The sequence below is a fragment of the Ursus arctos genome, unplaced genomic scaffold, assembly GCF_023065955.2.
Source record: "Ursus arctos isolate Adak ecotype North America unplaced genomic scaffold, UrsArc2.0 scaffold_28, whole genome shotgun sequence".
Taxonomy (NCBI): domain Eukaryota; kingdom Metazoa; phylum Chordata; class Mammalia; order Carnivora; family Ursidae; genus Ursus; species Ursus arctos.
In genome coordinates, this window is record NW_026622963.1 from 36,925,019 (window position 1) to 36,940,635 (window position 15,617).

General features: G+C 52.5%; 1 long non-coding RNA gene across 1 annotated transcript; it reads right to left on the reverse strand.

The window, feature by feature from the left end:
* Positions 1 to 708: 708 nt before the first annotated feature.
* On the reverse strand, positions 709 to 12,915 carry LOC125283062 (uncharacterized). The gene is made up of 4 exons (XR_007190589.2): positions 12,461 to 12,915; positions 9,353 to 9,968; positions 3,929 to 8,471; positions 709 to 1,477 (listed from the first exon to the last, which is right to left on the reverse strand). It is a non-coding gene; the product is annotated as an uncharacterized LOC125283062 (long non-coding RNA).
* Positions 12,916 to 15,617: the final 2,702 nt, after the last annotated feature.

The following is a 15,617-nucleotide window of genomic DNA, read 5'->3' on the forward strand; positions in this document are numbered from 1 at the left end:
GTATAAGGGGGTATAGTAAGCAGATGCTGAAAATAGCCCAAAAATAAAATAAAAGAACCTAGACATAAATCCATAAGAGATTGGTTTCAGTAGATTCTGCTGCCCATCTCCAGTGAACTATTACACTGTCCTTAAAAATAACGGATGCCTACATTTATTCATACAAAGAGATGCCCGTGTGTACTGGAGCGAAGGTTATGTCCCCCCGCCCCCCCCCCCATAAATTCACCTGGTACCTATGAGCATGACATTGTCCACAAATAGGATCTTGGCAGATGTCATCAAGTTAAAATGAGGTCATACTGGATTAGGGAGGGTTCTAATCCCATGACTTGTGTCCCTATAAGAAAAGGGAAGTTCATATACAGACACAGGGAAAACAGCGCGTGAGGAGGGAGACAGATTGCTGAGCGACGTGTCCGCAAGCCGAGGGATGTGGAGGATTGTCAGAAACTACCAGAAGCTTGGAGAGAGGCATGAAGAGCCTCCCCCTCATGCCTCCAGGAGGAACCAACCCCACCAACACCTGGATCTCACACTTCCAGCCTCCAGAACGTGGGAGAACCAACTGTGGCCGTCGCTGGTTCCTGCTGCCTTGTTACAGCAGCTCTGGGAAACCCCCGCACCATGCAGATCGTATCACACACCTGTGATGTCATGTGCGTAAAACATTCTATAAATTGGTGCCCATGTGTGGGAGCCCAGAGGGATGCCTGGAGGCGCGTCTGGCAGATTGATTTTGGTGACGATCTCTGAGGAGTGGAATTTGGAATGATTTTTCCTTACTGTATCTTTTTCAAGCTGCTTTAATTTTTTACAACAACCCTGTTTCAAAAACGACAAAGTTGTGTTCATAAGACAAACAAATGAACTTATCTATTGACTCGGGCCACTATCACAAAATAGCATGGTTGTAGCCACGGGACTTAATTTCTCACAGTTCTAGAGCCTGGGAAGTCCAAGATCAAGATGGTTTGGTTCCTGGTGAGAGCACTCTTCCTGGCTTGGCAACGGTCGTCCCCCTGCTGTGTCCTCACGTGGCAGAGACGGGAAGCTCCGGTGTCTCCTCTTCTCCTAAGGACGCGAATTCTACTCTGGGGCTCCACCCTCGTGAACTCGTCCATACCTAATTATCTCCCCAAGGCCCCAGCTCCGCGGGCCATCACAGTGGGGTTAGGGCTTCAGCATGTGAACTGTCGGGGGACACGGACATTCGGTCCATGACAACCTGTGTGTCCGGTGGATGGCAGGAAGGCGTGAAGATAATCTGATTATTCTCAGATGCAGGGAAGAACTTCTACCGTCTACAGTTTATCCTCTCAGTGTTCTTTGAGCTGAGTAAGCTGTCTGTCTGAAAAGACGGAGCAGCATGGAGCTTGCTCGAGCTCCCGGGCTCTGCAGGCAGGTGGGGTTGGGTGCCGATCCAGGCTCACTGGGATTTTAAGCCACTCAGTTCTCAAAGCCTCAGTAACCTCCTCTGTAAAATGAGCAGATAAACATGTATCCCAGGAATCCAATAAGTCATACATGGAACAGTTTGCCATGTTATGGGCAGGTAATAAAGTTCTATAAAGGAATACTTAAAGATACATCAGTTATTTATCGTTATTGAAAGGATCAGACCATAAGGGCACCTGGGTGGCTCAGTCGGTGAAGCATCTCCCCTCAGCTCAGGTCATGATCTCCAGGTCCTGGGATCAAGTCCTGCATCGGGCTTCCTGCTCAGCAGGGGGTCTGCTTGTGCTTCTGCCTCTGCCCCTCCCCTGCTCCTTCTCTCCCTCTCTGTCTGTCTGTCTCTCTCTCTCAAATGAATAAATAAAATCTTTTTTAAAAATTCTCCATCTGGATGGGGCAACATTTCTGGGTCCCTGAACCTGCGTCCTCACTTCTGCTCTGCGTTAGGGGGGAACCAGAGAGAGAGAGAGAGAGAGACGCTAACTGTAACTCTCTTGAGATTTTAGTGACTTTATTAACGACATTCGGATGCCAAGCGAAGAAGCAGGTGACACCAGCACGACCTGCCACCATCCTGCTCAGACGTCCTATGGCTTTTCCATCTTTAACCCAACAGGTAAGCTTCCTGGACGCCCATGTAGGCTGCTGGACGGCTTCATTCACGGTGAACAGCCCTCCAGCCAGCCTATGTCCCCGAGCCACCTTGGAATTCAACAGCTAGGAACACCCCATCCTTACAGCTAACTCTAGGAACCACCTACTTCTCACTAGCTCGTGATTTGGGGGCATAGTGACCCCTGTAGGTCATAGTGATTCCTCTCGGTAGGTTTTTACTTTTCCAAATTCCCAGTTGGAAAAGTGTAAGATTTGGGTACAAGGCATTTGGAAATAATTGTTTTAGATGGTTCCGCGGTGTATGAGCTCCAAAGGTAATCATTCTAGAACATTCTATAGAAGGTCAGACTTGTGCCTTCTAACTCATGAGTGTCACATCCCTTTGGCCCAGGGTAAGGCCTGTTTGTGGGAGAGAACACCTTCCCCGTGGCTCCTAGCTTCCCTTCATGTGTCTCCTTCCGTGTCTTGAGATTTCTCACGTTCAGATGGGGGCTATCTAACTTCATTTCCTCACCCCACCCCCATGGGGGACAGAGAAGCCGTTCCCATTGTCCTCAGTCCTATCTGACCTCATGTACTCATTGGCAAATGAAGCATGAGTTGGGATCAGGCCTGAACTCAACTCCCCATCCTGTTGACAACAGTATGTCTGAATTTCCAGAAAAGTCTGGGCTCAGCGACTCCCACCAGACTGCAATACCACCATGCCCACTCTTTGCCTCTGACGACTGGTCCAGAAATCCCAGTTTCACCAACATGCACCGTCCCTGAAAGTTCTACCAAGGAACAGGGACCGATCACCTCTCACAGAATGAGGTATAAATAACCTGCAGCCCAACTCTGCCTGGCAAGGGTCTCCATCTCTTCTGTTCTGGGGTCTTTGCCCATGGCCTTGCCAATCCCAGTGGGAAGGGCTCTGGTTTTCGGGGCAGCTGCTCCGTGGGAGGAGTCTGGAGCTGCTGGGCAGGGCTGGACCGTACGGGGTGTGACTCCAGCCAGCCAGAGCCCACGATCTGAAACTCTTTTCTAAAAGACACAACTGACAGGGCCACCTGGGTGGCTCAGTCGGTTAAGCATCTGACTCTGGATTTCTGCTCAGGTCGTGCTCTCAGGGCCTCGAGATCGAGCCCCGCGTCGGGCTCCGCGCTGGGCGCAGAGTCTGCTTAGGATTCTGTCTCTCCCTCTGCCCCTCCCCTCACTCTCTCGCTCTCAATAAATGACTAAATTAAATCTTCAAATATATAAACGATGTAACTGGTCTATCCTGAGGAGGGGTCTCCAAGGGCTTCAGTTTGTGACATCTCGAGCTGCGTCTCAGTCTGCCTCCTCCACCGGGAGGTTCCGAATCCCCACTGTCCTGAACGTAGCTGCCAGCAGTCCCGCCTCTGTCCCGTGGCCTCGGCGTGAGCCAGCCAGGCTTGCCTGAGTTCTCCAAGCAGCCTCCGCGGGCCCGTGCCCGCTGCCGTGGCTTTCAGGCTCCCACCCAGCTTCTTTGCATTCGCGGGAGAAGGAAAACCTGGGGGAGGAGGTTGGCTGAAAGCTTCTGTCTGTGGGGGCCTCCTGGCAGTATTCGACTCAGCCAACTCCCGTTTCTCATGCTGAATTCTACTGCTATGGTCCCTACGTTGTGGAAGAATTCCTGACTTTTATGACTTAATTAAAAGCCTGTTTGCACCCTCTTTACCAGTGGAAAAGACCTTGACACTACCACGTATTAGTGGTGTGTTCTGCACAAGGCTTTGCTCCTCTCTGGGCCTCTCTCTTCTCATCTGTGAAATGGGGACGGTGACACTTCCTACTTTGTCACTTGATTGCAGCACGTACGTGAGTGAATGGATTGTAAGAGTGCCAGGCTCACCTACGTGCTCAGGACATGTTGCCCGTTGTAACCGTCATCATCATCACAGTCATCGTGACATGCTTCCTCCGTCCTCCCTTCCTCCAGCTACTTCTGGTCCTGCAGCAGACTGCGGTATTCCACTGTTCAACCCGAGGGTCTGTCTGGCAGACTCCCAATAACACTCCTTTATTCTCGACCCTCGGATGTCCCACGCCTGTAGCATGAACCTCTTGTAAGCAGTCCCGTCGATCCAATTCTTCCCTGCTCAATGAATACCCGTCGTAAGGACCCAACACCAACTGTGTTTCTTGCCGCATCACCCCTCCTAGCCTATCATCTGTGCGTCTCAAGGTATCTGTGAACTAAGCCAGTCTTTTTTTGGGTTTGCCTGCCAAAAACACCAACCTGCTCTCTCCAGAAGCAATCCAAATGTCTACATAATTTTTGTGAGCCAATTCTGTGTTGGGTCTATATAGCACTCTCCAGACCATCCCCTCTCACGTTCCCCAAAGGAGGCCCTGCCCAGGAGCTGGCCTAGGGAGCCTGGCAATGGCCCAGTTCTAGCACCTTCTCAGACCCAACCTCCCCCCACAGCTCAGGTGCCAAGATCCCGATCCGCTCCCTGTGCGAGAATACTCTGAGCAGCACACTGTTTGTGCCGAGTAGATCCGTTCTTCTTGGCTCCGTTCTCCTAACAGTCGGCTGCCACGTGATAGAGCCAGTCTTTGGCTCAGCTCTGGGGCATGGTGATAGTCAAGAGCAGTTAAGTGCCAGTCTCGGTTCGATATCCAGATGGCGCTTGCCATCCCCCAAAGTACCCTCAGAGCTAGACCTGTCACCATGGAGGGGTGCAGGGGGTGCAACCCACGGCAGTGTGGTGAGGTCAGCTGGTCAGGTGCATGCTAAGATTCCTGGAAAATGTGCCTCCGTTGTCTGTCCTTCCTCTGGGCTTTGAAGGACACCACTGGTATTCAAGTAGCTTTGCAAAGAAAGCATCCTTGCCAAAAGGACCTCAAGCAGGCAGAGGCACTGAGGGAGACGCCGGGCAATGGACCGGACAGACCGTCCCTGACGCCAGAGGCTGGACATGCAGATGGCTATTCTGATTTTAATGTATGACATGCTTCCACAGTGGTTACAAAGAGCTGCTGTCCCAAACTGCCTAACTGTCCCTCTGCTACGATGGCTTCCCTGGTCCCTCCCTCTCAGGCCACCCTGACATCACCCCCCTCCACCACCACCATTACTCAACAATTACGGATACATATTTGGCTCAAGAGGGAGTGCCTGGCCCTCTGCCCCCGTATGACCTCTGCTTCTTTCTGATTGGCCGGGACAGGATGTTAAATATCTCGGCTGCCATCGCTGGCTGGACCCATTCACAAAAGGAAGGCTAACTTGATCAGAAATTTGATATGGCAAGGTTGCCCCGGCCAAGTCGCATTATGAAAAACAAAACACACAGATCTAGGGATTTTTCTGAACTCCTTCCTCAAGCCAACCAAGATGGTGTCCAAATCCCTGCGCTAGGAGAACAGACTTGATCAGCTGGCCCTCAACCAAGGGGCCCGGGGCGGCGGGGGGTGGGGCAAAAGAAGGTGCCCCCCCACATCCAGGATCTCCCAGGGACACCGCAAGTGCATATTGGAGGAAGAAATACCTGGCCAAGTTAAACCTCTTTTTGTTGAGAACAAGAACTTTCAAGAGATAAAAAGTGGAGGCATTTTTTTTTTTAATCTCAAGGATAAAGGGAGATGCCTATCATTGGCTAGGCCTGTAAAACATCGGGGACAAAGGAAGAGAAATGGAGCTGGCTTCAAGGAAACCCTAAGGGGAAAGGTCTGCAAAGCAAGATTTCAAAGCCCGGCAAGTAGGTGTTCGTGATTTAAGCAGCAGAAAGACGGTCTAAGGCATATATCAGCCCAGAACATGCCTCTTCTGTAACTTTTCTTGAAACTATGTGACGGGGCTATAAAGCAAAGAGCTCAGCAACAGGGACACTGAATTACAGAAGGACCTCCTATATGGAAACGCTGAAAATACGTCCATTTCAGAAGCGTGGGAACTCAGACGACGTAATTACAGTGCACGCAGTGACAAAATCATGCAGCTTAATAATTCCTGAAGAAAAAAGGGTACTTAATAATCATGAGCGTTAAACTTTGTCAAAAAAAAAAAAAAAATCCCAGACTATACCAAAATCCTGGAAGGCAGGCTGAGGTGGAAGAAATTAAAACCAGAGACTTTCTCCCCTCGCGATAACTTCTGTTGAGTGTTTGCAAACTGCTCACGTGCTGTATAGCATGACCTTAGGGACTTGAATCCCACACACGTGTGAGGCCAAGATCACGCCCTTTCATACGGGACAAAATGGGTGCAGAGAATTACTAGTACAAATGAAAGGAAAAACCCTTTAGAAATAGGACACACTGAAGATGACAGTAGGACAGGGAGATTTGCGCAGCTTTATGCCTAACAAAGATTCTTTTAAAATAAGGATTTAGAAGACTTGACGTGGCATCTTCAATAAGGGTGACGTGCGGTCTCCTTAGCGTCTCGGTCTTCAGCGTCTTCCTCTGTACGAAGGGGCGGGGTCCTTCCTGCTACCGTTCTGTAAGTGTGCTGAGAGGGTCCTTCCTCTCGACAAACAGGCGGGGGTTATTTGGGGAGTTTTTGAAATCTCCAGAGCCTGGTTTCCAAGAGCTGAGGTGTTCACCCCAAAATCGGGGGACCCAGTTGGAAGAAAGGACCCAAATTCCCCTTTGCTCCCAATGACAGAAATGAACTTCGCTTCCCCGGGTGCAACATCATGGAGGTCCTGGGAGGGGCCACGGCGGTCCCTCCGAGGGTCCCAGGGTCCCGGGAGAGTCTGGCAGGAAGACATCCTCCTCCTGCACAAAGTAGAGCAGCGCTCTCCTAGCGGGTCCTCAGCTCCTGACCTCACTCTCCCTGCCCTGGCTAACGCGTTCCCTCCGGGGCAAAGGACTGGGCAGGGCTCCTCTCTGGTAGTCTGCTTCTGGAGATAAGTCCTTGATGACTCTCGGCAGACTCCCATTCGGGAGATAAATTTCCTATTTGGGAGGAAATCACACCCCCTCTTCCCCAGCGGGGTTGCTGCATCTCCCGCCTTGGCAATGGTGGGAAGTGACCACACCCACTCTTCCCAACCCGGGGGATTCCAGCATTCGAAAGTTCAGAGCTGGAAAGATAAACATCACGGCTTATCCCTCGCTCCCTCATTGTTCCTCGTCAGCCGCACAAAAGGAACAGAGAACGGGGCTGCGCGGAAATGCACCCATCTGCAGGCGTTGTTAGGGGAACCGAGGCTGTAAATTGTACTCAGGGGCTCCTCCCTTTGCTCCTCACCACCACCCCACCCACCCCTTAAGGAAACACAAACCAAAACTCCGAATCTCATCTCTGAGGTAACAGGCACTGCCCGGGCCCTGCCACCCCCTTCCTCCTGCTCTTCCAGAGACAGAACCATGCAGGGAGGTGAGCGCCAGATCTGGGTCTGGGGCTTGCCCGTTCTTGCTTCCACTGTGTCTCTGAGAATGAATTCCCGAGCCCCTGACCCACACGAGGGAATAATCGCTTTTTCTCTACGTGCTTCACAGGGTGGTTGGACAAAAGGATCTTTTGGGCCCGATTCTGTTTCCAAATTGCAAAGGAAAAGAACGTCGTCCTTAGCTTCCAGGGCCTGCCTCCTCCACGTATCTGACCCGCCAGCTAAACGAGATTCCTCCTGTTTTTGCCAAACGTGGAGGGCAATGTATTTTTTCCTTCACAAGAACTTGTGAAGCTCCCTTTCTTCCAAGAAGCCGTCCCCATCCTGCTGCCTCTGTCTAGAGTCGACCTCTCCTTCTGCGCGCCGCGGGCCTCCCGCTGTCGCCTGGTCTCAGCACTGACCCCGCTCTGCCGCACGTTCACCTCCCTCCGTCTGCTGATCTTCTCCGTAGGTCACCTGGAAGCCACTTGTCCCCACACCCCCGTGCCTGGCAGGCAGCCCGGACCGGGGACGTGGTCGGGGTGCGGGTGAAAGTGGCAACATCTATGCCGTGTGTACGTGTGCATGAATTTCTTTGGGGAGAATTTGCGATCACTCTTTCCCAAAGAGAGGCTAAGGAAACTTTACAAACTGAACACAACTCCCAGAATAACAAGTGAGGGTAAAACAGAAACAGTATGTTTCGGGCCACCTGGGATGAGCTGTTTACTACAGCTGAACGCTGGATTTATCTCTGAATTTCCTGGATGAAGGGGAAACAGGCTGGCTCATATACTTTTCATTGTACAATAACTCTGGAATCAGATTGGAAAGAGAAATTTTTCCTGGCATGGTGTTCAAGGAGAAATTTATCAAGTGCGTCCTTATATAACAGACATGAGGTAACACAGGCAACCCCATCTCCAACGAGCGTTCTGCAAAAGGACCCAGATGTCTTCGCATGGGCGATTCTGGTGTTCGAACCGCAGTTCACAGAGAAGGGATTTTAGCAAGGAAATGAGACCACATGGCCCCTGTCCAGGGTTTTCTCCACAATTGAGAAATCTCGAGAACCTAAGAAAAAGAAACGTTGGTGGGAGTCTGTTTAATATCAGATCCCGAAGACCACATCTAGGTTCATCCCAAAGATGGTGGGGCCAGTTTGCAACAGCTCAAAGCAGGTCGAGGCCAGGAGTGTTCCAGAGCTGGGACGAGGGGTCACCCTTCCAGGGGCAGACTGCAGAGGGGCTGGCATGCGCGGAGATGGGCAGGGCTCTGTGTTCAAGTATGACCAGTGCCCGTCCCTCCGTGGAACCCTATACTGGATGATGTCAAGGGACCCATTGGTCATCAGGAAAGCATGCCCAGCCTGGTCAGCCTCCAAGGAGACTCAGGAGAAGTGTGGGAGCCTCACAGATGCCATAACAGGCAAGGAAAAAGACTTGAGGAGGGACAGTTCATGAGTGTAACACCAGGCCCAGGGCCGAACGCTAGGACGACCAAGATGGCAGACGAAGACGCGTATTTCCCACCTCAGGCTGAACCGGCATGTGGGAGCCTTGGGGTGTCCATCTGTGAGTTCCACGGGCAGGAAAGAAAGGTGGCCACTGACCCTCTCAACCGACCTCCTTATTCTATGACGGGAGGCATGGAGGCCCAAGGAAAGAAACTCAAGTCCGAGTGCTCACTTCCGTGACTGCGGTGGATTAAAGGCTTATGGCCTTCTTTTCCAGGCGGGCTGCTTTGTCTCCACAGAGAAGGCCCCTCCTGGGGCCTCACACATGCCCGAGGCATGGCAGGGCCTCCCCGGGAGTCAACTGCTGAGATACCTCCAGGATTTTCAGCCTGAGACTTCTATGTCTAGAGGGAACTGTCTCTCTCCTTTTCTCTCTTTTCTTTTTGGACATTTGCTACTAAAGCGGGTCCCGAAATGCCAGCTCGTCCCTGTCACTTACCCGTCTCCAGAAGCCTGTCTTCTTGTCTCTGGAGGCATTTCAGGTTGAGCAGAGGGGCCGGCGTCTGACCCCAGCGAGGCCTGAGGACGAAGGCCCGCACGCACCCTGCAGACCCCCACAGACGCGGCAAGACTGGCAGAGAGGGGCTTCCTGCGGTCCTCAGCTGCCGGAGCCACGGGAAAGGAGGGGTCAGGACGTCTTCGGGAGGCGGGAAGAGGGGACAGGCGGGACGCCCAGAAGGAAAAGTAGCTCTGCGCTCCCTTTCCCCTCACACGCTGCGGCTCCGCTCCGGGCAGCCACGCCAGGGCTGAGGGGCGTGACCTCCGAGTTTTGCTCGGCAGCTTCAGGGGGTGAAGTCGGAGCATCAGAACCGCCATGCGATGAGTGAGGGTCACCAGGCCGCTGGCCCCGGGAAGCTGCAAACCAGGCCGGTCCCACAGGAAGTGACCGGAGCGCCAGGCGCACCCCTCAGCTGCTCCTTCCGATGCTTCCCGTCTCTTCGCGTTACTGCCGCAAACAGCAAGGACCATGAGAATGGCCTTATGGGGACGAATGGCCCAGCCGTCAAGTACTAAACTGTATTTTTCCCCAAGAAAGTGGACGTGTTTTCATTCAGCTGAAAAGTCCAGAGCATCAAATTAACAGCTTGACTGATTGACTTTTTACAAATTCTGAATTACTCATCCTACTAAACGAGCAGCGTCTTGAGCGCCTGCTGGGTGCCCGCCATGGCACCGGGCACCTTGCATTCACTACGAATGCCCAGGATCTACCCCCTGCCGTGGAAGGCACGGCTCCGACAGCGGGGCTCCCGCAAGACCCCAGTAGGGCAGCTCCTGGGGATTACTTGTCACCATTTCACGCTGGGCCAGGAAAGAGGCGCAGGCCAGATGTGCTCTCTGCAGGTCAGCCTAGAGGAGGGCTGCGAAGACCTGGGGTGAAGACACGACCCTTGGAGCAGTGTCAGAAGCGGGGACCCACGATGGGGTAAGATCTCTGAGGCAGAACCCACAAATACCAGCAGACCCTAAAATCGTCTACACGTCTCAGTGAGATGTAGGGTCAGGCAGCCTGCTCTCGCGCCTCCAAGGCGCCTTCACACCCTGCACTGCACCCCGTCCTCCCAGTTCCCGACACGGTAGGTCTCTCTCTTTTGCTAATAAGGAAAATGAGGTACAAGCGATCAGGTCAATTGCTCAGGACCCTGGTCAATCGGCGACAGAGCGAGGACTCCAGCCCTCCCCCAGCGTCTGCTCCTGGCGGGCACGTCACTGAAGTGCATGATCTGGAAAGAACACACTTTCCTCCTTCTGGAGTTTTGTCTAAAAAAGGACTGGACTGCTATCTTCGGGGGGCCTCCCTGTAGCCCGCAGCACAGCAGCAAAGGGCTAAGGATGGACGGAGCAGACAAGACCTTCCACGCCCACTCCCTTCCAGACACAGGAGTTATTCTCTTTGCTTGCTCGGCTTCTTTCCTTCGTCCTTTCCCTCCTTTGTTTTGTTCTTTCTCCTTTCACCTGTTCTCTGTCTCTTTATCTGAAGGGTCTCTGTGAAACTAGAACCACCCCCCCCAAGTCTGCCCTGGTTCCCGGGCTCGGGCTCCCCTGGTGCTCATGGGGCAGGCTGCTGTAGTCGTGAGCATTTGCAGGGCACCAGGCGGAGGGAGAAGTTTGCTCATGGAGGGGCTGGGAGAGGAATGACCTTGATGGAAGCTGCAGCCTGGTTCTAATTTTAGCAACAGCGGAGCCCTGGACTTCCTGGAGGTATCGGATTGCCCAAGCTCCCCCCTCCCCGCGCCGGGCTGACACCAGACATGTGGAAGAGATTCAGATCACAAGAATCACCAAATCAGGTCACACCCATGGCTCGTCCGGCTCAGCCTGCGTCTCGGAAAGCGGGGACAGAGAGTCCCCGACTGTCAGAGCTTACCCATCTCCTCGTAAAACTCCCTTGGTCTGTAGACGGCGCAGAAGTAGAGAGAGGGGACGACGGTGCTCGATAAGGAGGGGCCAGCAAACCCAGGTCTAGAATGGAGGCCCTCTGGCGTCCAGTCTTGCCTGTCTCCTGTCATGTCGCCCCCTCCAGGTTAAGGTCGTAGCCTGAGGACATACTCGCTCCTTTTTTGAGGTATGACCCAGGCAGGAATATTCCTAAATAATTTTCCCTACCATCACTATATATTTTTGTATATTTTGAAATTCACTTGCAGTGAAATGCAGATATCTTATACGTGCAACCTGATGAATTTTGAAAAACACGTACACCCTCATCGCAGTAAAGAGCACATCCACGGCCCCCAGAGAATTCCATCATGCTATGCTTCCTATCAATCCCCCAGACTGTGCCATAGGTAACCCCCGTTCTGACTTCTATCATCAGAAATCCTTCTTTCCGGTTCTTCACTTCACTAGTTGAGGTGAAGTCAAGTTCATGCAGGTCCTTCACTGGGTGGTTCCAGGTACTTTCTCTTGTCCAAGCCCCGGCCTGCTGAGCTGGGTGGAAAGGACCCTCAGCTCTGGGTCTCCAACCCCTGAGCCCCGCGGGTGGAAAAGGAACTCACGCCAGGCCACAGTGGCCCTGCTCTAGAGACTTGTCTGTGTGTGTCCTCAGGTGCCCGGTTGCCCTCCGTGGAAAACACGTGTGCGTGAGCGAGTGGAGCCCCCTTGGTGGCGTCTCTCACCTGGTCTCCCCTGAGAGCACCTGTACTGTCTCTCCCCCAACGGACGGTGACGCCTGCCTCCCGCACTCCTGCGCGGAGCCCGTGCTGTGACCACACAGATCGCCAGACGCTTCATTCCTACACCCCGGCGTTCAGCATACGGCTTGGCTCAACGCACGTGAATAAGTCATGAAAGCACTACGATGACTCAGTCTGGGGAAGGGCGACCGAGACGTTCCCCCAAAACATCGGCCCCTCCCTTCCCATGCTCCGGGGTGCTCCCTTCCAGGAGGTGCTGAGCCAGGACAGATCCTCCGAGGATCCAGGACCAAACCCTCCCACTTTTCAGGTGATGCGACTCCGTTCTCCCTGCACCCCCTTTTACCACCGTCTTGTTTGTCTCTGTCAGAGGCTTACTTGGGGTACCCCACTCGTTGGACTATACTCACCACAAAACAAAAGGGGAAGTCACTTCCTTAAAGAAAGTGTGTCATCTCTGTGTTGTTTTCTGGAACTGTGATCCCACCAGAAAACACCCCCTTTTATCCATCGCAAGTTTCACTGAGCCCTCTTGCTCCCAACATCTTCGACACCTTTCCCTTGGGCTCCCGGAGTGGGGGATCCCGGTTCTTTTCGCTGCCTCCAGGAGGAGAAGGAGAAGCTCCTTCCCTCACCTCCGTCCTCAAGTCTGGCCCCACATCACCAGAGCCCCAAGTCGTTTCACGAACCATGTGCTTTTCATCCACAAGCAGAGCTTGAGCCTTGTGGGTTTGTTCCGCACTCAAACGCCAAAATGAAAAAGCACCCCTCGTCTAGAAAGCTGCTGACCCAGAGCCCGAGACTCCAGAAGACAGACACTCATGCTTCCCCACTCGGCCGTCCTGAGAGCATCTGACCCCTCCCGGAGCGGCAGCGAGCATCACATGGCACGGCCCTGCAGCAGATCCCAAAATAGAACTCATACGAAGTATTCATGGGTCATAAGTGATGGAATCAGACCAGACGGGATCTTACAAAACTTCTGGCCCAACGCGTTCAAGATTTTAAAGGAAAATCTGAGGAATAGTGATTTGCCAGGGTCACCTAGCAAGCAAGCAGCTTCTGGTTGATTTTACCCCAGCCACGGAGCCGTCATTTGAGGTAATATCAGTTGTGATGAGACCAGGCGTGCCCAGTACCTTTCCAGTTAGCCCGAAGAGATGCATGGAATCTTCTGGAAATTTACAGACAGGAAAAGACAGCTCTAGTGCATACAGGTGCTAGGTGGCGATGAGGCAGAGGTTCCTGGGGGAGCTAGGGTGGAGGCCGGTGCAAGTCTAGGCAAGGGCATCCTGCAGTCTCATCTTTCTAGAAGGCCTGGGTGATGCCCAGAAGGACACCATTTGGCTCCGGCCAGAAAACTCAGCTTCGGCAGGGTTGGCGGGTGGGTGTCGGGGCTTAGGGCTGTTGCTTCTGCTTCTCGTTTCTGGAGCAAACACTGCAGGTGCCTGTGGCTGGGGAGAACAGAGGTGCTAGAAGCCACACCTGAGCAGGTGTGCGTTTGTGAGTGTGCGAGCACGTATGAACGTGTGCTTGCATGTGTGCAAAAGTGTGCATGTGAGTGCTCCTGTGTGCATGGGTGAGCAGGGAGAGTCCAGACAGTGGACTCCCAAAGCACTCAGCGTCTTTTCCCTTTGGAAGCAAATGGCAGCCCTGAAGAAAAAGCAAAACAAGAGCTCAAAATCCCCCCTGCCCCATTCCCGTCACTTTGACGTAGCAATCTTCCTGTTCCCTTCCAGTCATTGTCCAAAGGCAGACATTTTTGCAGGCTGCCGTCACGGTGCACACATCGTTTCGTAATCGATGACCCCTCCACACAGTGCTCTGAGCACTTCCTCCTGCTGACGGGCCGACTGCGGACGGATGGACCGTCGTGCTCGGAACGAGACCCTGAGGTTGCTCATCTTACGTAGTAAAGCCGCTGTGATGGTGGAGCTTTTCCTTCTGATGAATTATTGGACTAGGATAAATTCCCAAGAGTTTCGGTCAAAGATGATGCAGCCTTTTTGGCTCTTGATACGTATCGTGAAACGAGTCAACCCCACGAGAGTCAAGCCAGCGACACCCCCACGTGCAGTGAGGGGGAGAGTGCCCTTGACTAGAGCCCTCGTCAGACCTGGAATGCTATGAGTTCAACGAGGCTGAAAGCCCTATGTGGGAGGACTTAGTCCAGCACCTCCAGCAACATCTTGCAACAGCAGACGACCAAGGGCCAGTCCAGGCTTGTGATGCCCGAAGCTTCAACAAAGTAAAGAACCACCTTTAAGAAAAAATACGAATCACCAAACCAAAACTAGGTGTGAAAGTGACTTTTTCAAATGAGGTGGGGGGGGGATCAAAACCAGTCACAAATGTTTAAAATTCATCAATGCCACAAATTCACAAAATCGAAAAGAAAATGTTCACTATCTGACACCCCTCTGTAGTGCTTTTTTCCTACATAGCTGGTTGCATACTTTTTGATATCCTGTTCACCTGATGGCGATTTTCGGTATCATCGTGTGTAGCAAGAAGAGAAAATGAAGTCAGCCTTTCCTCTGGCACGCTCGATCAGAATTCTAACAGCTTATAACAGTTCCTTCCAGCTGCACGACTCCGCCTCATCGCTGGTCCTATCACATAGTTTTACAGTTGTGACAAAATTTGGGAACACCTTGGTCAAGGGCCTTTGGGGTGTGAGAGCAATTCGTCTTCATAAGTCGGTGCTGCTTTTATCATAAATTTTAAACCAGAATTTGTTTTCCTAAGTTGGGCTGATGCCTTGGAATTTGCTTTATGTCACAGTTGGACGTAGAAGACAATCTGGGCTGAGTCCGCATATATTTCAGACCGTGTGTCTGTACCCGTACGCACAGACGTCCCGTGTTGGCCCCCGTAGGATGTGCTCATTAAGGACAACCTCTGGCCCTGCACTGGGTGACCACATGGCACTGATGAGTCAGGGAATGTTCCTGAAAGCCATTCCTATACGGATGCGGCAAATGACAGTTTCACTCTACTTGGAAGTGAGTGTGAATCCCATAAATATACCCCACCCGACCCGAAATAGATGTATCTCTAAGTCCGTTCCAGACCCAAATATACCCGCAGCCACTCCCGTGCCAACTGACACAAGGGGAAATGAGCAGGGGGGAGTCCAAGTGGAAAGACACCATGGTCTTAACCGAACGTGGTTAAAAATATCTTGTTTGTTCAAATTGTGAAAAAGCATCTGACCATTTCTAGGGCCCCTCCCAGGGCCTTGGAAGGGGTCCACGTGGGGGAGTGCACCTGAGGTGACACTTCATGTGTTTCCTCTGTGCAACCCCTAAATTAATTCATGCATGGGTTTGATAGAGTGAGAATTTTTAATTACCTTAATTGCAGTAGGGTGTTGTGTGGGACTTTTTCACTGCAACTGAGAAATCACGCTGAGGAAAAACGTATTCTGCATTCCAAGTAATCATCGCTCCCCCCCTGCAGAGATGATTAAGAGGAAGCTGAGCCCAGCCATCACTCCAACCGCCCTCCCCCACCCCACCTCCGCCGCAGTCTATCTGCTAAGCAGACAGCCACAGGGGACACAGG